General features: G+C 45.6%; 1 long non-coding RNA gene across 1 annotated transcript in view; it reads left to right on the top strand.

The window, feature by feature from the left end:
• Nucleotides 1-26,772, top strand: part of LOC138528436 (uncharacterized) — a 255,913-nt gene that overhangs the window by 60,227 nt on the left and 168,914 nt on the right. The gene's annotated exons all lie outside the window — the stretch shown is intronic.

Genomic DNA, 26,772 nt, shown 5'->3' with positions numbered 1-26,772 from the left:
AATGTACAGTTCTTCCAAGACTCTAATGTTCTCTGTGTCTCTAAAGCTGGTCTCACAGCTCGCAATAGCTTATCCCTCAGATTCCTCTCCCGCCTATATGCCATCATGGATAGTTTAGGGAATAATTTCAGTAGTTGCGGATCAAAGTGTAGGTATTTCCAATTTTTTTCGAATGATTCTTGAAACGTGAGCACTTTGCCTCGAATACTTTGAATAAAAAAGAGGAATAGCGTTGATTTTAGTCTGTTATAATCCTTATTAACCGTAACAGTTGACTATGGGGTAAACATTTATCATAGATCTTGGCTGGAAGCTGTCAGAATGTAGTATGCTATTCAAATCAGTTGGTTTACGGTATACTGTTGTTTGAAGATTACCTCCAGTGATACGTAATTGGACATAGAGAAAATGTAATGTAGGATCACCCATTTCAAGGGTGAATTTTATGTGTGGGTGGATGTCATTGACGAAACTGAAAAATTCAATTGTTTGAATTGATCTGTGAGCCCTAAAATAAGTTAAGATTTATTTTGGCTGTTTTCTACAACATTAAGGTTTGTAGGGGACAGGGGTATCGAAACTCTGGATACCATTCTTTAATTTTCTTTTTTACAACCTTGTGTCAAGGTTGCATTAGATCCCCTGCACCCAAGTTGATATAACCTTTAATAAACACATTTACCTATCTACTTGAAGTGTGCACAGATTTCTGCTATTGTCTATTGTGTGCCTACCAGTGCCCAGGCTTCCCAGCTTCAATAGATGAGAATGCAAAAGGTGCTAGATTGTAGGAGCATCTTCATGGCAATTGGGGCATGAATCCAGCCAATCCTAATGTGTACAAAGCACTACTGTAGTAGAGCAATGTCATGCACCGGATCAGGGGCTGACGTTCACTGTTTAGTGCATTACACACTGCCTACTTGGTATCAAGATATGCCCGGCCCAAGGGAAAAGATGTTAAGGAGATGCAGGCAAGCTGCCAAGGAAGTCTGTCACCAAGTGCCCAAATTCCACTACTGGGCAATCCATCCAGCAAAGCCTGTGATCCAATGCAGTAGCCTAGCTATTCCAGGAGATGTACACCAATGTGTACTAGCATGAGTTCTCTACAGGTTTCTTTTTTCTTCTACTCCTTGTGCCACAGTCCTAACCTTTGCTTATTTTGCTCCCTTACTGCCTGCCAGTGCCATCCCTGTACATTGACTCACGCAACTGTATTAAGCAGGGTTTTGTCTTGTCTTTGCTGTTTTGTTGCGCCACAGTTTTTTCTTCCCTTACTGTTCCTACCATTCATATTGCACTGCTTCTGCGGCCACCCGCACCTCGAGTAGTTGCCTTACTTGCTCTTGTTTTCACCTGCCCCCTATCCTTAAGCCTGGTTGCTCACCAAAAGAAGCCCATGCACCATGAGGAGAGGCTCCATCTGGATGTGCATCCACCTAACTTTATTGCCAATTTGTGCCTCTCTATATGCCTGAAGTAGGCTCCCCCGCCCCCTGATCCAAGGGATGAGGCCTTGCCAGTCTGTGTACACACACCTACTACGTCAGCCGTGTAATGTGTCTGCATTTGAAACGAGCTGTTTCTACTGGATCTAACTTTTCTGTCCTGTTCTGTACTTGCAAGCTAACCCGTCTGCAATCCACATATCTTGGCATGACTGCCCTACGATGGACCTGTAACTATACTTGTCTTAATATTACTTTTTCCCTTTGCCTACTGGGCCCTTTACTATCCCACCATTCCCTGACCTGTAGATAGGGCATGTCTAACTCTTTGTGTACTTGCACACCGGTAGTAGCCCTCTGTAACATGTGGTGGGGCTTTATCAGACCGCGCACCTACTCTTATGAAGTCCTTTGCGTATCAGCATAACTGATATAGCCCCCATGCCATGAGACTTGGCCTTATCACACTACGCAACTACCCTTATTTTGTCCTCTATGTGTATCTGAACACCTGAAGTTACCCGCGTTATGTGAGGAGTGACTTTTGCAGACTGTCTACCTACTCTAATTTTGTCTCTTGCATATCTTCATACCTGATGTAGCCCCCCGCAACATAAACTGAGGCTTTTTAAGACTGTGCACTGACCCTAATTGTGTCTCTTGCATATCTCTATGCCTGATGTAGCCCCCTGCAAAATGAGGCATGCTCTGCCAGATTATGCATCAAGGTCCCCTGCATGTTGTAACCTTTATGTGAGGTCTTGCACTTTTGCATAATATAACCTTGCATTTTCCGTAACTGCAAACCAAATTAAAGTAAGTGATTAAACAGTTTAAAACACATAGGCTGGAGTTGCAAGCTCTCAGAAACCTGTAATTCCAGTTGCCAGCTATGAAACTCCTACTAGGAAGGGAGATAGACCCTAAATCCAGGACACTTAGGTTCGAAGTACCCGTTTGGAAAACTTTGAATGGGATAGGACAATGACAGTTCACAAGCTCATCAAACATTTGTCTTTGCTCAGGGCTGGGCCAATAGCAGTCCTAAAACACTCACCTGTCAAGTGTGAAGGCCAATAAAACCTTCAATTAACAGAGAGGCCCACCATAATGCTTGGAAGAAACTGCCAGTTGGTGTTACTGGGAAGAACAAAATTACAGACAATGACTCCCATATGTCTTAAGACTATTTTATAAAGAACTTTAAAAAGACTTATATCTCAGCTGTCAAAATGGGTAAAATGTGGAATTTTCACAGCGTAAAAGTGGAATTGTGGGATGTGTTTGAAAACTTGGTTGTATGTCATGGCACACTCTGGACGGAAACAGTGATATATGTTGTATTACCAGAAAAGCATCCATGTTGCAAATGTCAAATTTTGTACATACATCCCTGGGGACAATTCACATCTGTGTATAAAATTGGGGAACTGTGGGCCAAATCTTTAATGTGTAAAATTACCAAAATGTGTCAGAAATGAGAAACAAGGGCGCACAGACTGGAGGTTTGGACTAATCTGTGCTACACAAAATATGTAATCTCTGTATCTAATTTACTAAGACATGGAAACTGCATAAATTGGCAAAATCGGATTTTCAGTAAAGGAAATGTGTGAGTTTCTAGATACAATAAAAATCACCTCATAAACATGACATCACTTTTCTAATATCCAACCAATTGTGAGCAAGGCGAAGACTATGCCCTTGCCCAATCCTATTGTTAGGGGCATGGGTAGTGAATCCTAGCCCTGTCCTATACTGTAATGATGTCATCTGGTATTAAAAATAAGAGCCCCTGATTAGCACTCAGGAGGCACTCTGATTCCTGACTGATTCCTGATTTCCAGCGTCCTGTTGAAGTCTGTTCCTGTCTTCATCTTGCATCTATCCATCTAAACTCCAGATCCCAACCACAAGGCCAAGGTATTGCTGACCCTGCTTCAGCTAGGCCTCAATTCTAAAATAATCCTCATAACCAAGGGAAGCGCTGTGGTGTTTGGGGGAAGCATCCTGAATTTACATGGCTTTCTGCCACTCACTCCTATCCTGCTATCCTAATGCCTTGTAGGATCCAGTAACGAGAACTGCCAATCCAGAAGACCTATCCTTTGGTATCGAGTCCCTGCCCAACTGACTCTGTCCTGCTGAGTTTGTCCGGCTGCCCTGTGTTAGACCAGACCCGTGTGGCGACCAGAACCGCTGACTGTCCAAGACCCAAATTAAAAGGGGACTGTGAGTATCAATAGGAACCATCGAAACATAGTAAACCTTGCCTTGCTTTGTAGCATCCCAATCTCTAAGTCATCCTATCTTTATTCTGATAATTGTAATATTGTCATAATCATAGCGCCAATATCTTTAATAATTTTGTCTTGTGACATCCTAAACCCTTAATCCTCCCTCGAGTGATCGGACTGTGTCCGCCAGGGCGGGCGCGGAGGTGCTAGGGTTGATTCCACAGATCAACCCCAGAGCTTACTGTATCTCCAGCTGGTAGCGTAGTCTGAATGCCCTAGTGTAGAGTAAAACTGTCCATGTCAAAATTGATTTCTATTCCTTTTTCGCGCCTTTATTTTCCAAAAACGCACCTCACTAGATCTTGCATAACTCACTCAATTTAACAGCTAAATACCTCATTCGACTTTCATATTGTACCTAGGATCCATAGCTACTCCCAACCCAATAACCAATTTACAATATTTCACCAGTTTTTATTAAAAACCATTTTGGTAAATTCAGGCGGCATTTGCAAAAGTGTGTAATTTTACAACGTGTCATTTTGGGTATAAACGGTTTTCAATTTTCCATTCAATTTCAAATTGTATGCTTTTGCTCAATCCATTGGTTGTGATTGCTAGTATATTTCCAGTGTTGCTCCAGCAAAGAATTGTTTTTGTTTCAAGGGTTTTACACACATTCATTGTTTATCCATCCATTTACGAGTGTCATTTTAACATTGCCAGGGTTTAAATCTGTTTTTCACTCTTGTTTGGGGAGGGAAAGCCGGATTTCTTTTCTGTTTCTTTTTTGTCATTCCTGATTACCTGCTGATGCTGTTTATCCACTTACAATTGATTATTTGTGGGTTGAGGGAAGTTTGCAGGGGGACATTTTAACTCCAGTGCTATCTTTCCAAAAATTCAAAAGTATCTCTGTTCTCTGGTGTTTTCTATCTGTGTTGCTAATTGGTTAATTTAAATGCATTGTTCACATTCCTATTTGTTATTGTCACCACATTGGTGATTGCTGCCGCATATATTAAAAGTTAGTGATTTTCTTGAATTTCTAAATAAATAAATAAATAAATATTACCTTTACCTACCAGCCTGGTTCCTGGTTCATTGTGACCCGAGGTATTTGAAAAGGGGGTGTGATATGAGTGGTGTATCTATCAAATATTGAAGCTATATGTAACAAAATAAGCATTTAAGTTGTGCGCTGCATACTAGGCTGAGACCAGAGTGTATCGCCTGATTGAAATCCTTAACAAATTTGGGGGCTCCTCCGGGATCTGAGTTTGGTTACCACCCGTGACAGACTAACCTGCAAGGTAGTAATACTTTGTGTGGTTGGAATACTGTGCTACACTGTACAAGCACCTCCTAAAACAAATACCCCACAACCAGGCCTGTCTGTAAAAGTTAAATTAAATCAACCACAAAATAATTAATAAAGAAAGAACATCTCCAAAATGGCTGTTCCAGTAGAAATCAGTATGGCTAGGGAGCACCTCCTGCACAAGCTTTTTTTGTCAGACGTGAGCGGCCAGAACAGAATGATCATGTCTGGCAACAGGAAATCACACAACAGGTCACTGCCATGAACATGGATACATGGCAGGACAATGGGCTATTACACCAAGCTCTTAGTGAATTATACATGGCCCAAAGGTTAATGAGGAGCAAAGCAAAATTGTCAGAATTACGATCTACCTATATCTCCACATGGGAGTGATACAGGAAAAGAATATTGAAAGCACAGTTCTGGAACATAATCAAAGTGAATTATTAGATAAAATCCAGACTGATCTAGACTCAGCAGAACAAAGGCTACAGAAGAGCCAAGAATGGGAGGCAGAATCTAGAGATTATGTCACCAAATTAAAAGAGGATTTGGCTCGCCAACAGCAGGATAATGCAGAGCATGACACCCAAGTACAGGCACTGAAAGATGAGTGTAAGGAAAGGGTAGACTCTCTGCAACAGAGTCAACAGAAGCTGGCAAAACAATTAAATTATAATAGAGGCGGCACAGAACAGATAGTTACCCTACAAAATCAGATAGAAACCTTTAAAGAGGAAAATAATAAATTAATTGTAAAAGACCTCCACTATCAAGAGGTATTTGATCAGGAGCGCCAGAAATCCAACACTAACAAAAAACACAGAGAGGACCTGGCGGAGCAGAGGGGCACCCCAAATCAAGAGACAAACGCTCTAGGCCAGAAAATAAGCGAGTTATAAACCGAGTTACAGGAAAGTAAGTTGGCCCTCCAGAAGCTAAAGGAACTAAGAACATCCTATGGGAAGCTACTAGAGAACACCAGACGGGTAGAAGGTGCTCTGAAAGAGAACACCCAAGCCAAAGACACACAAAACCAGGAGATAAATCACTTGCAACAGAGAATGTCCCATAACTCCCAAAACATGCAGGAAGCGCAGAGGAACAATGAGGCCCTCTGTGAAAAGATTGATGGACTCCACCAACAAGTAGCAGTGCAAGAGCGAATCATTGAGACCAGTAAGGCCTTGATAGATGAACAAAATGCTAAGATTTTTGTTTATCACGAGGAAATAGGGGCTGACAAAGAAAAGGCAGCAAGATTGGAGAAATAGGGTGCTAGACTAAATTCTAACTGGAGGGACCCTGAACAGGTAGAGAGGGACAGGGCAACCCCTGATTATAACATAAGGACCTCTGTACTCAGGGACTCAAACCCCGTCAATACCATGAACACTGCCAGCTTCATGTCTACTGGCTCATATGAACCGGGGGCCATGGGGATGGCAGAATTCAATAGTGTTGGTAAAATGGGACTGACAGATCAGCGCCCCCGAGAAATTGATGGACGGGCGTCCCTATACAGATACCCAAATGTTAGGGCTGATATCTCTGGCAAGGAAGTCTCCTATAAGGGGAGGGTCAGGGAATTAGATCTCCTAAAATACCGACTTCCAAGGGACCAGTTTGTGAAATTTGGTGGGGAACTCAAGGAAATAAAGCCCAAAAAGAGTATCCTGAAGACCTCTACCCAGTTAGGGCAGTGAGGAGATACTCAGCTAATCCTGGGAGCAGGGAAGAGTCACAAGAGTCTTCTGAGCACCACAGGAAAAGATAAACTAGGCCAAAACATTCTGCAAGCACTTCTCAAACTTCAGAATCAGGGAGTGCCTAGAGGATCAAGAAGCCACCTCCAGTAGCAGCACCTCTGAGTCTGAGGACGAGTGGACTCGGGTGAATAAAACAAAGAAGGCAAACAAACTTAAGAGAGCCATGAACAAAGATCCCATTAGGCAGATCAAGGCCATTAATAGTGTGATAACTCCATATCATAAAAATGCAAAGTATTCTGTCTGGGAACACCTAGAATTATATGAGCAAATAATGGATACTTTTCATATGAAAGACAGCCAGAATCACATAGAGTATGTGAAATGGACATTCTCCCCTGAAAATTCCAGTTTCTTTGCAGGGCTGGATGACCAAAACCACTCAAGATGGTCCACCTACAGTGCAGTCATCTTGAAACATTTCTCTGCACACAGAAACCCCCAAGAGGCCCGCAAGGCGGCCTACAATCTGCAGTGCAGGGAAGATCAGGCCCCACAAGAATTTGTGCAGGAGCTCAAACGCTACTTTGCACAGACCGCAAGGAGGATCCAGAGAGATAGCCGGGAGTTCATCACCAACTTCTTTCATGCACTCCCAAAATACATAATGACCCAGCTGGTGAGGGACTTTCATGAGAAAAGATCACTGGACTGGGTCGTAGAACAGGCGACCCGCATTTATGAGGTACAAAAACCGGCAGATAATACAAACAAAAACCCCAAACCAGCCAACACCCCTGCTGCTGCTAAAGTGGCGGAGGTGAAGGTTACCCCCATTCTAGAGCTGGAGATGGGGGGCCTAAAAATATACCTGTACCAAATCCATCCAAATCCATCCAATCAAAGACCCCGAAGGCCCACTGGCCAATCCCAGACAGGTGGTAGTCAGGGAGGTAATCCCACAAATGGGACCCCTAACTCCCCTGATTACATTAGACTCCGATACAGGAGAAACAGAGCCATCCTGGGGTATGTATGCACTCCCCCAGCCCAAGGGGGGAATCCCACCAGCTAGGTACCGCCCCAGGAAACTTCCCTCCTAACTTTCCCCAGGAGGGCAGTAATCCCCCAGTTACCCTTCCCGTGACTCAACCAGAGTTGACAAGAGACCCCCGTACCAGCCGGAACGTGTGTCACAACTAGAGCGCCAAGTCCAGAACCTATCCCAGGATCTGGGTCGCATGTTGAGGGCTCAACAGAACCCTCAGATAAACATGGCGGCTCAGAACCAAACAAACCAAGGGTCTGGTACTCCAGAACAATGACGGTAAGACAAATCACCGGTTCCAGAGGAGGAGGCACAGGGGGAGGGAGGTGTAAAGCCTTAGAGGAAGCTTCCTTCCCCACTCATGAACGACCCCTGGACGCCCAGGAACCGGAACAAAAATCTCCTGCCCACGCAAGTCTGTAACCCAGGGATCAGAGGGTGGGTAGGAGAAATAAAGAATCCAAAAAGGCCCATTTTGTGGAGGAAATCAGTGTCCGCCAATTTGAAGGGGAACAATCCTTAGAGGATTCTGGGAAAAGGATCTTCTCCTTTAGGGATGGGGGAACTCCTGCCAAAGGAAAATGGGTCCCAAGAGATCCGAATGAAGACTGGGTGAAAGTGGGGACTGAGTTAGAACCGCTCATCATTTACCGCAGAATGATAATCAAGGAAACCAAATTGTCCAAACCAAGTCTGGGGACTGCCTCCAAAAAGGGGGAAGCCCAAAATCAGAAAAGGAGGAGCCTGAGACCAAACTATCCAACTTCATTCTGGGGACCGCCGCCAAGAAGAGGGGGGCAGCCCAGAACCAGCACAAGAGAATTCCCAAACTACCCCAGTCCATTCTGGGGACCGCCTCTAGAAGGGGTGGAGGGGCAGCCCAGAAACAGCACAAGGGAAACCCCAAACCTCACCAGCCACCTCTGTTGACTGCCTCCAAAAAGGGGGGACAGACCAGAATCAGAAAAAGGGATCCCGAAACTCCCCAAATAGCAGTGTGTCAAGATTTTCACTGAATCATGATTACACTATCCTTGCATCGGAGTCAAATATAAGGAAATTGACTACACAACTTGCCCAGAATGCCCATGACCTTTGCCCATTGGAGGAGAAAGAAGGTAGATTCTACGCTTCCGTCCAAGTGCAAGGGCAATGTGCAATTCCAGCACTGGTGGACACTGGATCCCAAGCCACTCTTCTGTCAAAGAGGGCCTTTGAGCACCTAAATTAAGGAATGGTGGAGAGATACTAGATCCCTCTCACCCCTCTTCCTGGACAACCCCAGAACTTCGACGGGAAGGAAATTCCTGTCGAGGGGTCTGCAGGGCTGGAAATTAAAATAGGTTGACACAAGATGAAGCACCGAGTCATAGTCGTGTCTCCAGAGGGAACCCCCTGTCTGTTAGGGAATTACATCCTCCGTAGGTTGTCTCCCCTAATAGACTGTGTGAATAAGGTACTCTGGACCCAGACTCACAGGCCAATCAAATTGAGTGTCAACCATGTTAGTATAAATGGCACATGCCACATGGATGAACAAAAACCAGATCAAATTAATTTTCATCTTCAGAATAATGAAATACCCAAAGTCACAATAATTGCTGTGGGACAACAAACTGGTGATGGGAACTCCTCCCCATTTCTGAAAATCCACCTTCCTCCCAGTCTCAAGTGGCATTCCACACTGCAAGGAAATACTTTGAACTTTTATACCAATCCACCATCTGAAAATCCCAATTCTACAGCCAAAATTGATAACCAACCAGCACAAAGTGTAGCTGGCATTCAGAAGAAGGGCGAACAGCTCTTCTTTCCGATTCAGTTAAATGACAGGAAGGAGTCTGTCCTCGCCCGAGTTGACTTGAATAGTGAAGAAAGCTGAATCAGCAAAGTATTATTCAAGAAATTCCCAAAATACCAGACCCTAACTGCTGTAGAGTCAGTTTATCAATGGGTATGGGGCCTGGAAATTCCCTGTTCCAAACATCTTCTGCTTAGCAGTTGTATGATCAAAATTTCTAGAGCTGGCAAAAGCATAGAACACAATTGTTGGGTCATGCGAGGTGTTCCTTCCGCCTTTTATATGGGCAGTCATGTCCTCAACCGGCTCGAGATTAATTTGGATCCCAGTTATTGCCAAGCACTTTCCCAACTGGAGAGTAAATCTCAGGCCCATGGCAATCCTAAAGAAAGCCTTAGGGTCAGCCCCAGTGCTACGGTAGGAAATTGAAGTTCAGAAATGAAGGAGAGGTCACCATCCCAGGCTTAGCCTACAGAATCTGCATCCCAAAAGGTGACTTGACAGAAGAGAAATGAGTCCACATCAGTCAGCTAAAGAGTTGCCACCCCAGGCACACTTTGCAACAGATAGAGGAGTCCATAGTAAACCCAGTGGGGGATACATCTGAAGCATAGGAATATTTCAATTGTCACTGAATGCATGCGTATCCCACTGCTTTCATCCAGATTGGAGGACAGTTAGTAGGAAATTGTCAGTTGTTTTCTCTTTTATAGATTCGTACTGGTTGCGCCTGTAACGCTCACCTGGCTCCCATGGAGGCGCTGGTCTAGTCTGGGTTGCTGTGGCCTCTTCAAGCGTGATGCGCAGAACTCGGACCACCGATTGAACAGGACCCCCAAATCTTGCTTGTCTGGCCCGTAGGAATATCCTTCTGCAGATGAGAAAGGGGATTAACTGTCCAGAATAGTGTGCTTGCTCCCCCCTTCCCCCCTTCGTTCTTCTCTGACTTCCTCCAAAACCCCCGGTTTAAGCTCACCTTATGGTTTGGAAGGATGAACTCTCCAACCTGCTTCTGGTGCAGGGGCGCGCGTTCGTCCAGTTACTTCACTGGTTTTCAGAATGGCGTTGGCAAAATCCACTTGACTTTTCTGAGCGATACGCCGTAAGTATGAAGATTCAAAAGTTCAAGTGTGAGCCTCTCTTTATGTTGTCTTCCTAACCTGTGATCTGTCCTTTATTTCAGGTGCAGAACGAAGGCGATGCATTGAGGGGTTAAATTGCCGATGGTAAAATCAGGTGAGTTAGTGATGAGGGCGACCCCTCTAAATGTCTTTATGATTCCCCAGTAATGTCTTTTGTCCTTTCCCCATAGGGGCCGGGGTGCGGTACCTGCCAACGAAGCGGCGCCGTCCCGAAATGTGGAATGGTTCACCAAGAAAAGCCGGTAAGTATTATGGCTGAAAATTCGGCTTTCCTCCTGTGTTCCCTCTGCTCACCTTTTGTCTCTTCTTCTCTCCCCTAGGTGCAGAGATGTGGCGACCGGTGCTGACAGCCTCGATGGAGCCGGGAGATGTCTCGAGGACAGGTGAGTGAAGCGCGGCGCTGCAGCGAGCAACACGATGCTTTTAAATGGAAGTCTTTCTTCAAGAATGCTGGCGTGAAGATTCCGGATGCAGGTAAGAAGTTTGAATAAGTTCTTGGTTTTCACCTTTCTCTTCTCTTCTTTCCTTACAGGTGTTCCAGGTTCGAGGCGGGCGTGGCTGGAGTCCAGGTGCAGGAGCAGACAAGGTGAGCGTTCAGCTGCTGGGATGCAGAACAACGCGAAGCACGTGGCGCTGTCCGGGCGTGGCTTAAATAGCCTTGGAAGAAGTCCTAGGAAAGTATTCTTCCACAGCCCCACCCAAGTAACAAAATAGTCCCTTCAGTAAAATAATCCCTCCTAAGCCTCATTTGGCTTGGGTCTTCGTGCAGCATGGTCTGCATCAGGTGAGTATGGAGCATGGTCTGCATCAGGTAAGTGCACCAAACACTTTCCTTTATGAGCCTGGCGCCTATGGCGCCAGGACTGATGTCCAACATGAGCCTGGCCCAAAGGCGCCAGGACAGAGTCCAAAGAGCCCCTATAAGGGGCCGCTGGGCTTTTACCCGGGGGCATGATGCCTGCTCCCGGGGGTGCTGGGCCTGGCCTGGTGCTACGGGGGTAGGCTTTTATACAGCACTCCCCCCCAAGGCCCCTGCCAAGGTCGTTCCCTCTGGAGGTTTCGGTTTGTTTGGGAAATTCCAATGGAACCTTTTTACTAGCCGAGGTGCATGTACGTGGTCGCTGGGTTCCCAAGACCTTTGCTGAGGCCTGTACCCCTTCCAACCAATTAGATAGAAAAGTTTTGATTTTGAGATCTTAGAATCCAAAATGTTCTTCACCTCGAATTCAGGCTCCCCATCTATCTGGATTGGTTCTGGTGGCTTTATTAATCTGGTTCCTGGTTGCAATGGTTTCAAAAGTGACACATGAAAAACGGGGTGAATCCGCATGTTAGCTGGTAGATCTAGCTTGACTGCCACTGGGTTAATTATAGCTTTGATCGAGTAAGGGCCTAAATACCTTGGATTAAAAGTCAGAGGTCCCTTGAGCGATAAGTGTTTGGTAGCCAACCATACTTGATCCCCTATTTGGTATGGAGGCGCCTCTCTTCGATGCATATCCGCATTCTTTTTGTATTTCCCTTTCGCATGTTGTAAGTGTGCAGTTGCATCCTTGAAGGCTTGAGTAATCGTAGAATGCAAATGGTCCACTGCGGGCATTTCAAGGCTCAAAGGTGAGTCCAAGTCTGAAGTACGAGGGTGATGTCCATATAGGGTATAAAAGGGCTCTGACCAGTTCCAGAGTGTATCGAGTTATTGTATGCATATTCAGCCACCCATAAAATATCCTTCCGATTACCCTCCGATTGGTGCAACATACATCGTAGATATTGTTCAAGGGTCTGGTTCGTTCTCTCCATCTGACCATCGGTCTGTGGGTGGTGGCTGGTTGAGAGTCTTACGTCGATTTGTGCCAGTTGACAACACTTTTTCCAAAAATGAGAAATAAACTGGCTTCCCCGATCGGAGACTAGTATGGACGGGAATCCATGCAAACAGATGATATTTTCGAGGAATTCCTTGGCAAGAACAAAAGCTGAAGGTAATCCTTTCAACGGAATAAAATGGGCCATCTTGGAAAATAAATCCACCACAACCAGAATAGTATTGTATCCATTACAAGAGGGCAGGTCTGTGATAAAATCTAGTGACAAGGTGTGCCAAGGTGCTGGTGGAATGTCTAAGGGTTGAAGAAGACCAGCGGGTTTTGTTTTTTGACCTTTGTTTTGGGCGAAAACTCCACAGGACATCACGAAAGATTTAATATCCTTTCACCAGGAAGGCCACCAGAATTGTCGTTTAATTTTTTCCTCTGTTTTGGCAATACCAGGATGTCCTTCCATCAGAGTATCATGATGACGGGAAATAACCAGTTCTTGCAATTCCTTTTCTGGCAAAAATAAGCGTCCTTGGAAGTAAGGTAAGCCATCGTTGACTGAAAAGTAAGACCCCCTTTTGATCCAATCCTGCAAGGCTGAAGAGTCCAGGAATTGTTTTACCCGTGCTTGAATGTCTTCAAGGGTTTGTAAAGTGGTTATCCCCAAAATTCTTTGTTCGGGAATTATCGGCACAGGTTCTGAGTTTGTGTCCATTTCTCCCATTCCAATTCGAGATAGCGCGTCCGCTTTGCCATTCTTACAGCCGGGACGGTAAGTGATTACAAAATCAAACTCAGCAAAGAACAAAGCCCATCGGAGCTGTCGTGAAGACTGAGCATTGGCAGTTTTTAAATGTTGTAAATTTCGGTGATCAGTGATCACGGTGATGGTATGCCTGGCGCCAAGAAGATAATGCCGCCAAGCCTTAAAGGCGGACTTAATGGCTAATAATTCCTTATCGGTGATTGCATAATTTATCTCCGGCGGCGAGAACTTTCTGGACCAAAATGCTACGGGGTGCAGTTGGTTGGTTTCGGGGTCTCTCTGAGACAGGACAGCTCCCATGGCTAAGCTGGACGCGTCGGTTTCGACTATATATGGGAGATCGGGACGCGGGTGTTTCAAAATAGGTGCGGACGTAAATTTAGCTTTCAATTCCTGAAAGGCCTGTTCAGCTTCCTCGGTCCATTCAAAACGTTTATTTTTCCGCAAGAGTGCAGTGATGGGTTGCACCACACGTGAAAATTCCAGGATAAACCTGCGATAAAAATTGGCAAAACCAAGCATGCTTTGGACACCTTTCACCAAACTAGGTGATGGCCATTTGAGGATGGCATCCACTTTCCGTGAGTCCATTCGGACCCCTTTAGGTGTCAGGATGAATCCAAGAAACTCAACCTCGGTGGTATGGAAAACACATTTTTCCAGCTTTGCAAACAGTTTGTGCTGGCGCAATTTCTCTAGAACGGCCCTGACATGTTTTCTGTGATCTGATTCCGAAGAGGAGTACACCAGAATGTCATCGATATACACGACAACACAGACATCGATGAGTTCCCGAAGGACATTGTTCATGAAGAATTAGAAGGCAGCAGGCGCGTTGCACAACCCGAAAGGCATCACCTGGTATTCGAATAGTCCATATTTGTACAGAAGGCCGTTTTCCATTCGTCGCCTTCTTTTACTCGTACCAGATGATAAGCCCCCCGGAGATCTAACTTGGTGTATACGCAAGCGTCCTTCACCTGGTCAAGGAGTTCAGGGATCAAAGGCAGAGGGTAACGATTTTTAACAGTTATCTGGTTCAATGCGCGGTAATCGATACAAGTTCTAAGGTCGCCTTCTTTTTTTGGCACAAAGAACAAAGCCGAGGATGCCGGAGACTTTGACGGGCGAATGAAACCATTGGCTAGGTATTGATCTAAATATTGTCTCAAATGCAGATTCTCCGGTTCAGTAAGGGCATAAATCCTGCTACAAGGGGGTTGTGCACCGGGCACCAGATCGATTTGGCAATCGTACGATCTGTGAGGAGGTAACGTGTTGGCCTGTTCCTTTTGGAAGACGTCCTGAAAGTCTTGGTATTCCGGAGGTAGTTGCATGGAGACAGAGGTTGCTGATGCTAGACTGATCTTCAGATTTTCTGGGTAGCAGGTTTGTGCACAATCCGGGAAGGTTATTATCTTCGCTCGCCAATCAATTTGAGGATTATGTGTCTCTAACCAAGGGATTCCGAGAATAACCTGAAACTGTGGAGCCTTGATTACATCAAACACAACTGCCTCCCGATGGCCGTCCGGACCTACGAGTGTCATCTCAGCTGTGTAATGTGTTACCGGTCCAGAGGCAATTTCGGTTCCATCAACTGTGGTGATGACATCTTTGCTGGTTTTAGGACGCAGAGGGAGGTTAATCCTGGAGACCAATTCACGATCCACATAGTTTCCTATAGCCCCACTATCGATGTATGCCTTTATTGCATGCAACCGCTTAGGCTGTTCCGGATCTACGAGGACCATTGGCACAATGAAATGCGAGGTCTGAGAGTTAGTTTTCAAGCTCGGCAAGCGGACCCCTACGCTTGTCGGGCATGGTCATTTCCCGATACAGAGTTTTCATGGATTTTATCAGCGGCTCCTACCACCTTCTTGGACGGCTTTGCCGGGCAATCTCGTAGAAAGTGTTCAGAGGACCCACAATAAAGACATAATTGCATCTGCCATCTTCTGTCACGTTCCTTTTGAGTTAGAGGTCCTTTAACCCCTCCGATTTGCATTGGCTCAGAGGCTTCAGCCCCCTTGAGGTTAGCGTGGGTCTTGACCAACACCCGGGTCTCAAACTTGGACCGATCTGCTTTTCTGTTTTGCAGTCTGTGATCCAATTGGACCACTAAGTCTATATATTCTGAGCATTCTTGGGGCGGATTTACAACTTGGGCCAGGACATCTTTAAGTTCTCTGCGTAGACCTCGATAAAATAATGTGATTCTTTTATCCTCTGGCCACCCAGTTTCCACAATTAGTCTATTAAAGGTTGCAATGTAGGATAGGAGGTCTTGATTGCCCTGTCGCAGAGATAGAAGTTCGTCATCCAGAGCCTGCCCCTGGGAGTGACGAGCAAATAACCTTTCCATGCTTGCTTGAAATCCTTGAAAATCACGAAGAATCGGGTCATCTTGAGTTACCAGTGGAACTGACCAATCGGCAGCACTGCCGCTGAGATATGACAATACAAAGGCTACCTTGGTCTGGTCATTAGGGAAGGCCCCAGGTCTGCATAGGAAATGCAAATGACACTGATTCATGAATACGGCGAATCGTTTGGGGTCCCCAGCAAAGCGTTCAGGTGGGGCCAGCGGCATGTTTCCAGGTAGATTCATCTGCACCGGGTTACTGGAAAGCACAGGAGCGGGGTTCCCCCCGGAAGCGGGTAAAGGAGTTTGTCCAGCTTGACCTTGTAAAAGCTGTCTAGCCAGGTCATCAGCTCTTTCCTTTGTTACCATCACTTCCCTCCTGAGAGCATTAGTCTCTTGGCGAGCGGTGTGTACTTCGGCCCGTAATTCCCCCAGTAGTTGGGCCAACTGGTCAGTCTCAGAAGTTTCCATAGCGCCTGGGTGGGAATTTGTAGGAAGGCTTCGCGTTCTGTAACACTCACCTGGCTCCCACGGAGGCGCTGGTCTAGTCTGGGTTTCTGTGGCCTCTTCAAGCGTGATGCGCAGAACTCGGACCACCGATTGAACAGGACCCCCAAATCTTGTTTGTCTGGCCCGTAGGAATATCCTTCTACAGATGAGAAAGGGGATTAACTGTCTGCAGAATAGTGTGCTTGCTCCCCCTTTCCCCCCTTCGTTCTTCTCTGACTTCCTCCAAAACCCCCGGTTTAAGCTCACCTTATGGTTTGGAAGGATGAACTCTCCATCCTGCTTCTGGTGCAGGGGCGCGCGTTCGTCCAGTTACTTCACTGGTTTTCAGAATGGCACTGGCAAAATCCACTTGACTTTTCTGAGCGATACGCCGTAAGTATGAAGATTCAAAAGTTCAAGTGTGAGCCTCTTTTTATGTTGTCTTCCTAACCTGTGATCTGTCCTTTATTTCAGGTGCATAACGAAGGCGATGCGTTGAGGGGTTATATTGCCGATGGTAAAATCAGGTGAGTTAGTGATGAGGGTGACCCCTCTAAATGTCTTTATGATTCCCCAGTAATGTCTTTTGTCCTTTCCCCATAGGGGCCAGGGTGCGGTGCCTGCCAACGAAGCGGCGCCGACCCGAAATGTGGAATGGTTCACCAAGAAAGGCCCGTAAGTATTATGGCTGAAAATTCGGCTTTCCTCCTGTGTTCCCTCTGCTCACCTTTTGTCTCTTCTTCTCTCCCCTAGGTGCAGAGATGTGGCGACCGGTGCTGACAGCCGCGATGGAGCCGGGAGATGTCTCGAGGACAGGTGAGTGAAGCGCGGCACTGCAGCGAGCAACACAATGCTTTTAAATGGAAGTCTTTCTTCAAGAATGCTGGCGTGAAGATTCCGGATGTAGGTAAGAAGTTTGAATAAGTTCTTGGTTTTCACCTTTCTCTTCTCTTCTTTCCTTACAGGTGTTCCAGGTTCGAGGCGGGCGTGGCTGGAGTCCAGGTACAGGAGCAGACACGGTGAGCGTTCAGCTGCTGGGATGCAGAACAACGCGAAGCACGTGGCGCTGTCCGGGCGTGGCTTAAATAGCCTTGGAAGAAGTCCTAGGTAAGTATTCTTCCACAGCCCCACCCAAGTAACAAAATAGTCCCTTCAGTAAAATAGTCCCTCCTAAGCCTCATTTGGCTTGGGTCTTCATGCAGCATGGTCTGCATCAGGTGAGTATGCAGCATGGTCTGCATCAGGTAAGTGCACCAAAGGCGCCAGGACAGAGTCCAAAGAGCCCCTATAAGGGGCCACTGGGCTTTTACCCGGGGGCATGATGCCTGCTCCCGGGGGTGCTGGGCCTGGCCTGGTGCTCAGGGGGTAGGCATCATGACAGCGCCTACCTAACAACCAAGGAGGACCACCCCGGCAACTTGGAAGGGAGAAACCAAAGGAGATGCGGAAGTGTCGCTCCACACTATAAAAGGAAGATCACAGGGAAAGCGAGGAGGTGTTGTTCCACGTTCCGACCAGAAACAACAAGAGGAGCAGGAGAAGTCGGGGGGATGTGTGGGATATATTGACCCACTCAACGGCATTGCCTTACATAACTGAGCTGCCTGTGCGCAAGAAACAGTAACCTGGCTGCGCTGGCTCCTGTGCGCACCAGGACCTCAAAACTGCTTTTGGCAGCAACAACAGAAAAACGGCTGCACCATTTTGCCTCACACACTTCGGGCAAAATGGAACAAGGGGACTTATTGAAAAATAGGGCAGTGTGTTCTGAAACATATATGGAATCCAGTGAAAAGGAAAGCCTGCCATTGCTGCAAAAGCCAAAATCCCCTTAAAAATGAAACTGTTTTCACCCTTTCAAAATGCTGCTTTGATGCCAATTTCATAGGTCATTCTAAAACCACTGTGAGTAAAAAGGCCCAGTTAAAACCAACTCTCAGAGAAATCAAAAGCAACTTCATTTTCGCTTGCTCGGGAAACACGCATTTATTTCTTGACAAAATGTATCCAGGCGCAGCAGTTCAAAGAGACTTTTTACCCTCTGAGCCAGGTCAAGGAGAACTGTATCTATACTTTAGATAAGAGTCCTGCTGCAAGGAAAATGACTACAGCTGCCAAGACAGTGGCAATCTGAGGAGCTGCAAACCGAATTAAAGTAAGAAATTAAACAGTTTAAAAACATAGGCTGGAGTTGCAAGCTGTCAGAAACCTGTAATTCCAGTTGCCAGCTATGAAACTCCTCCTAGGAATGGAGATACACCCTAAATCCAGGACACGTAGGTGCGAAGTACCCGTTTGGAAAACTTTGAATGGGATAGGACAATGACAGTTCACATGCTCATCAAGCATTTGTCTTTGCTCAAGGCTGGGCCAATAGCAGTCCTAAAACGATCACCTGTCAAATGTGAAGGCCAATAAAACCTTCAATTAAGAGAGAGGCCCCCATCCTGCTTGGAAGAAACTGCCAGTTGGTGTTAGCTGGGAAGAACAAAATTACAGACAATGGGCCTCATTACGACCCTGGCGGAGTGGGTTTACGCCAGCGGTATTCGCGGCGGACCCGTCCGCCCTACTACGAGTTCCCGTAGCGCCATGGAGCGTTTTCCGCCTGGTTTTTCCGGGCGGAGAAATCCATGGCGCTACGGGACTTTGTAGTTAATTACGCCACCGTATTTTACGGTGGCGTAATTAACGCCTTCCCCACTCCCATTATACCCTATGGGGCAAAAATGGGAATGGGGAAGGGTAAAATGGGGGATGGGGCTTTACCGCCCCGCCAAGGTCGGAATGGGGCGGAAAATCCGCCAACCCCCATGGCGCTATCGGCAGCTTTCCGCCGTGCTCCATGGTGCATTTTGCACCACGATTTCCGCCAGGGTCGTAATGAGGGCCAATGACTCACATATGTCTTAAGACTATTTTATGAATAACTTTAAAAAGACTTATATCTCAGCTGTCACAGTTAGTAAAAATGTGGAAGTTCCACAGCGTAAAAGTGGAATTGTGGGCTGTGTTTGAAAACTTGGTAGAATGTCGTTGCACACCCTGGACAGAAACGGTGATATATGTTGTATTACTAGAAAAGCATCCATGTTGCAAATGTCACATTTTTTACAATAATCTCTGGGGACAATTCACATCTGTGTATAAAAGTGGAGAATTGTGGGCCAAATCTTAAATGTGTCAAATTACCAAAATGTGTCAGAAAGGCAAAACAAGGTCGCACAGACTGGAGGCTTGGACTAATCTGTGTTGCACAAAATATGTAACCTGTGTATCTGATTTACTAAGAAGTGGCAACTGCAAAAATATCGGTTTTTGGCAAAATCAGATTTTCAGTAAAGGAAATGTGGGAGTTTCTAAATACAGTAAAAATCACCTCATAAACCTGACATCACTTTTCTGCTATCCAACCAATTGTGAGCAAGGCGGAGACTATGCCCTTGCCCAATCCTATTGTTAGGGGCGCGGGTAGTGAATCCTGCCCCTGTCATATACTGTGATGATGTCATCTGGCGTTCTAAATAAGGGCCCCTGACTAGCACTCAGGACACACATCTAAACTCCACATCCCAACCACAAGGCCAAGCAATTGCTGATCCTGCTTCAGATAGGCCTCAATTATAAAATAATCCCCATAACCAAGGAAAGCGCTGTGCTGTTTGGGGGAAGCATCCTGAATTTACATGGCTTTCTGCCACTCACTCCTATCCTGCTATCCTAATGCCTTGTAGGATCCAGTAACGAGAACTGCCAGTCCAGAAGACCTATCCTTTGGTATCCAGTCCCTGCCCAACTGACTCTGTCCCGCTGAGTTTGTCTGGCTCCCTGTGTTAGACCAGACCCGTGTAGCAACCAGAACTGCTGACTGTCCAAAACCCAAACTAAAAGTGGACTGTGAGTATCAATAGGAACCATAGAAACATAGTAAACCTTGCCTTGCTTTGTTCCATCCCAATCTCTAAATCATCCTATCTTTATTCTGATAATTGTAATATTGTCATAATCATTCCTGCTACCCTGCTTTGATTCCTTGTGCTAGCGCCAATATCTTAAATAATTTTGTCTTGTGACATCCTAAACCCTTAATCCTCCCTCGAGTGATCGGACTGTGTCCGCCAGGGCGGGCGCGGAGGTGCTAGGGTTGATTCCACGGATCAACCCTCAGAGCTTACTGTATCTCCAGCTGGTAGCCTAGCCTGAATGCCCTAGTGTAGAGTAAAACTGTCCATGTCAAAATTGATTTCTGTTGCTTTTTCGCGCCTTTATTTTCCAAAAACGCACCTCACTAGATCTTGCATAACTCACTCAATTTAACAGCTAGAGACCTCATTCTACTTTCATATTGTACCTAGGATCCATAGCTACTCCCAAACCAAAAACCGATTTACATTATTTCACCCGTTTTTATTAAAAAAACGTTTTGGTAAATTCAGGCGGGATTTGCAAAAGTGTATAATTTTACAACGTGTCATTTTGGTTATAAACGGTTTTCAATCTTCCATTCAATTTCGAATTGTATGCTTTTGCTCAATCCATTGGTTGTGATTGCTAGTATCTTTCCAGTGTTGCTCCAGTAAAGAATTGTTTTAGTTTCAAGAATTCTAGACACATTCATTGTTTATCCATCCATTTCCGAATGTCATTTTAACATTGCCAGGGTTTCAATCCGTTTTTCACTCTTGTTTGGGGAGGGAAAGCCGGATTTCTATTCTGTTTCTTATTTGTCATTCCTGATTACCTGCTGATTCTATTTATCCACTTATAATTGATTATTTGTGGGATGAGGGAACGTTGCAGGGGGAGATTCTAACTCCAGTGCTATCTTTCCAAAAATTCAAAAGTATCCCTATTCTCTGGTGTTATCTATCTGTCTTGCTAAAGGGTTAATTTAAATGCATTGTTCACATTCCTATTTGTTATTGTCACCACATTGGTGATTGCTGTCCCATATATTAAAAGTGAGTGATTTCCTTGAATATCTAAATAAATAAATAAATAAATATTACCTTTACCTACCAGCCTGGTTCCTGGTCCATTGTGAGCCGAGGTATTTGAAAAGGGGGTGTGATATGAGTGGTGTATCTCTCAAATATTGAACCTATATATAACAACCTATATATAACAAAATAAGCATTTCAGTTGTGCGCTGCATACTAGGCTGAGACCAGGGTGTATCGCCTGATTGAAATCCTTAACACCTATGAAGGTAAATACCATCATGTTTCAAGGACGGGTTAGTTCAAGTTTTGCAATATCTTTGGTTGTTGAGAAGTAACTGATTAAAAGGTAATAATTATTTTGTAGGCGTTTTATTATCTAGCCCAATCTTTGAATGGATATACACACAGTTTCCCCTTGAAAGAGAGGTTGGATTAATTGTTCTATATTGTAAACCTAGATGACTCATTATGATGCGTTTAACTTGTGGGGATACTAATCGTTTTTTGATAGTTTAGAGAATCATCTCTCCACGTCTCGGCCTATCAGTGCAATTGGACGACCCTTTCCGATCGAATAACTTTACTTCAAATTAAACTACACAGCAATCTCGATAGACTGGCAAGGCATCTCCAGAAACAGATTTACATTTATTTAAATATTTTTCTTTCTACACACCGAGGTGACCAGACATCAGTTTAGTAAACTGTTATCATATTAATTATTATAGACCAAGAAAGAAGTGAGGGGGGGGGCGGAGTCTAGCTTCCTCGTGAAGGGCCTTTTAAACGTGAATGTCATTCTTTTTAATTTAATTTGTCTTCCACTATGAATCTGAGATTGTACATTTGCATAATTGTGAAATATTGTCTACGAATGTACATTATTTACATACAGCTTTGCATAAAAAAGTATTTTATTGATTGTGAAATTGTCCTCATTCGATTGCACTACTGTAATCTAAGTGTAGTAAGCCATTATAATTTCATCTGAACAACAGTTTGTAATAATCATTTTGAGAATTATGATTGAATGAATAGAAATGCGTTTGCTATTAACATTTGTTCTTAACGTTAACTATTATCCTCTTAATATTTACTGAATGGGGGGTTATTTAGAGACTATACGAGTGCCACATAGCGTCTACAGAAGAGCCTATAGAACATTCTTGTGTTCATTTTTTGGCAAGTTCAAGACTTTAGGCTCTGAGTCACTATTTGTGTTAGCACCAATACTGTGCCAGAGACAACTTTCTCAGGGGTGACTTTACCACAGTTAGAGCAATATGGCAGAAATGTGCCTAGCATTACACAAGCCCGGGAGATTCGATTCGGTTCTGGTGCCTTTTTTGATCTGGGGGCTCAACGGCTTCACCCAAACCGATCAGCATCTGTCATTCTAAACAGTCACCATGACTTGCAATCTTAGCATGATGCGCATGCGCGATGGGTTAGTGTCTGCTCTCATACAAACTCTAAGCCAACAAACAGGCTCAGATAGAGCCAGTCCCAGTAGCTACTAACCTAGCCAAAAAGCCAGTCGAACCCTGAGGACACCACTACCAGGCCAACAGGCCAGGTAAGTGATCCAGTGGAAGCTGTTTAAAACCTCCCCCACTTTAGAATATGACTGACTCGCTATGCTTCCTACTAGACCCCCCTAACTATAATCATTGGCCACTTAAGTCCTCTCAAATGCATCAGCTGATTTTTTTACTCACTACCACCCCAGTAGCTGTCTATGTTTAAGCTGCAATTAAATCAATTGATACACCAGTAGCTCCCCTTACATGCCAGATGGGTCGCCCACCACCCAGACACCATGGACCTGCCTCCATACTCATGTTGATCCTCACCTCATCTTCAATATAGGGGCTCAAATGGGAATGGGGACGTATTGGGTCCGGGTCCCGCGAAAGGGAATTACCGGGCCCTCCAAGGTCGGACTGGCCCAGTAAGTCCCCTTTTGCGGGACCCGTACCCGAGTTTGGAGGTAGCCATGCTGCTAAAAATGGCATGGCTGCCTCCAAACTCGTAATGAGCCACATTGTGTATAGTCGCTACATAAAAAAACGATCATGTAATATCATAGCGAACATTTGGAAAATGCAAAAAGGGAGACTCCGCTTGGTGTTTCACCAAAGTCAAGAACTTGAAAATCAGGACAACAGCCTTTGGATCCAAATGGAGGATTATCAAGAGCGATGCCTGCTTTCGAAGCCCCCAGGGCACGGTCCTGTAAAAGAACATTCATCCAGTCGATGTAATCTCTACACAAGAGCAAACTCCTGGAATTGAAATTCCACTAAATCTCTAGTTAAATGTGCACAAACCCTTATGAAACCTGGATATTTTGTTTGTGAAAATGTGCCCACGAAACCCTATGCGACATTATCTACCTTTACTTCAAGGAACTTTTTTTTTTTTTAAGCTCACTGTGACTCCTAAATAAGAGGGTGTTGCAACAATAATTCTTCCATCATCATCCCTGTTTCCAGTTACTTGTGCACAGTTGTCCTGGGTACTCACTCTATAAGCCAGGTGTAAAATATGCTCACCCCTGGCAAACCATATTTCTTCATTGGCAACGAAAGGGAGTACCACCTTAATTGCTGCTCTTATCACAGTAGTAACTAATACTTTGGTCTTTCCTAGGCCACAGCCAATGTGCCTCTTATAGCCAAACTCAATGGCAAATCTTTCACTTGCTCGTTATGAGAGGATTTTGAGAAACATAGCAAGTTGGATGCTGCTTGAAAACTCAAGCTGTATTTCAATGTGATCATGGGATGAAATAAAATGAAATGATATTTTATTTATATCGCGCTCGTACACAAGGATAGAAACTGCACTCATTAGTTTCTTGCCCATTTTTACAGGTAGGGCTGCCCTCTCTTCTATGCCTTCTTGAGCTCGTGGCCACATATTTAGGAGGAGACAAAGGAAGAAACAGATGGTTTGTAAACGTCCTTGGTGGCAAATCTCATCACATACATTTTGTTATCTTTTGGTGTGAGAATTCATGTCACCTGTGGTGTCCCTCAGGGCTATTCCCTCTCTCCTTGCTTGTCATTGTTTACCTCTGTCTTCTTGACATCCACAAACACTGAGCACATTACCATTATTACACCACTAGTCACCAGACATGTGTCCATATGTGTGGGTGTGCTGAGGACTTTTACAACCTTATCTCGTGCCTCAAGGATGACAAAGTCTGGATGGCAGCTGCTGTCATGATGCCTACCCCCGGGGACCCAGACCAAGTCCAGCAACCCCGGAAGCAGGCATCAATTTATACTAAGCAAACCCAACAACCCCTGCTAGGGGCTATTTGGGTGCAGTCCTGGCGCCTATGGCGCCAGGCTCATATGGAGAGTCAGTCCTGGCGCCATAGGTGCCAGGCTCATAGATTTAAACTTACCTGATGCAGACCATGCTGCAAACTCACCTGATGCAGACCATGCTGCAAGAGCTCCAAGCCAAAGGAGGCTTGGAAGGAACTACTTTACCTAAGGGACTATTTTTTTTACTCGGGTGGGGCTGGGGAGGAATACTTACCTGGGACTACTTTGGAGGCTATTTAAACCACGCCCGAAGAGCAGCACACGCTTCGCGTTATTCTGCATCCAGCAGCGTAACGCTCACCGTGCCTGCAAGTCTGCATCCAGTCTTCTGCCACGCCCGCCTCGAGTCCGGAGCTCCTAGAAAAAGGGGAGAGAAGGAGAAAAGGTTAGAACAAGAGCAATACCTTTATCCTTACCTGAATTCCTGATCCATTGTGCCTTCGAGCTGGAAAGAAGTTATTTTATGCGCGTCGCCTCGCCTGCAGCAGTGCCGCGCTGAACTCACCGGCCTTCGCAGCATCTTCACATTCCACTGCATCCTTCTGCATGCTCCCGCCGCACTCCGGCACCTAAGGGGGAGACAAGAACAGCAAGGTGAGCCAAGGGAATACACCGAGGCAATATTAGTTACCCCCCATAGACTTACCTGATTTTACCACCGTGGGTGCTATTCCTCTTCACGGGTCGGCGCAGCTTCCACTGCATCCTCGCCGAACCCTGGCCCCTAAGGGGAAACAAAAGCACAGCACGGTGAAACAAAGGGACAAACAAGGGGAAACATCCTCACCACAATAGACTTACCTGATTTTACCGCCGGGGGCATTATTCCCCGAGACTTCATATTTTCTCTCAGCGCCTGAATAAGGGAGAAAGCAACAGGTTACATATTGACATTATTTTATCGAACTGTGTTGGATAATACAAATCCTTACCTGAATATTACCGGTTGCCACGAGGAACTCTTCGCTAGGGTCAAGCTGCAATCTGCAAGGAATCGGACAAGAGTGAAAGCCAGACATTTGAACTCTTACGAACTACATACTTACGGCGTCTTGCCGGGAATCTCAGAGTCAATATTGTTCTGGAACTCACCAATTCCTTCAAGCCAGTGAAGCAACTGGTCATCAACGCGCCCCTGCGCTCAATGCAGGATGGAGAGCTCATCTTTCCAAACCATCAGGTGAGACTATAAGAGAGGACATCAAAGGTGATCAGTGGGGAGAACAGCGGGAGTGGGGGAGGGTTAACGCTCAACTCCACGGGTGGTTAATTCCCTTTCTCTATTTGCAGAAGAATTTTCCTACGGGCCAAACAAACAAAGCTAGGTGGGCCAGTCCAGTCCGTCATCTCGGCACTTCGCGTCACATTGGTGGAGGCCGCAGCTGTCCAGTTTAGATCGACGCCCCTGTGGGAGCCAGGTGAGCGTAACAGAATGCGAAGCCTACCCACAATTCCCACCCGGGCATTATGGATAACTCAGAAACTGACCAATTGGCCCAATTACTAGGGGAATTGAGGGCTGAAGTGCATTCGGCCCGTCAAGAAACCAATGCTCTTAGGAGAGAACTGATTTTGTCAAAGGAGCGAACTGGTGACCTTGCTAGGCAACTACTGCAAAGCCAGGCTGGACAAGCACCCCTACCAGGTCCCGGGGGGAATCCAGCTCCTGTGTCATCGAGTAACCCTGTGCAAATAAACCTATCGGGAAGTATTCCATTAGCTCCGCCCGAACGCTTTGCCGGAGATCCAAAAAAGGTTTGCCGTGTTTATGAACCAATGCCGCTTGCACTTTTTATGCAGACCTGGAGCCTTCCCAAACGATCAAGCCAAGGTAGCCTTCATACTGTCATATCTCAGCGGCAGTGCAGCTGATTGGTCAATTCCACTAGTTACTCAGGATGACCCAATTCTTCGGGATTTTCAGGGCTTTCAAATGAACATGGAAAGACTATTTGCCCGGCACTCCCAAGGACAGGCCCTGGATAACGAACTTTTGTCCCTACGACAAGGTAACCAGGACCTTCTATCTTACATCGCGACATTTAATAGATTGATAGTGGATACTGGTTGACCTGAGGTAAAATGAATCATGTTATTTCATTGAGGGCTTCGAGGAGAACTCAAGGATGTCTTGGCTCAAGTCGTGAACCCACCTCAAGACTGCGCTGAATATATAGACTTAGTGGTCCAGTTAGATCACAGACTTCAGAACAGAAAGGCTGATCGAGCCAAGTTTGAGAATCGGGTGTTGGTCAAGACCCACGCTAACCCCAAAGGAGCAGATTCTTCAGAACCCATGCAAATCAGAGGGGTTAAAGGACCCTTAACCCAGAAGG

This window comes from Ambystoma mexicanum, chromosome 7q (assembly GCF_040938575.1).
Source record: "Ambystoma mexicanum isolate Mex_15411 chromosome 7q, UKY_AmexF1_1, whole genome shotgun sequence".
Lineage (NCBI taxonomy): Eukaryota > Metazoa > Chordata > Amphibia > Caudata > Ambystomatidae > Ambystoma > Ambystoma mexicanum.
Note: the sequence above shows the minus strand (reverse complement) of the source record. Positions and strands in the feature narration are given on the sequence as shown.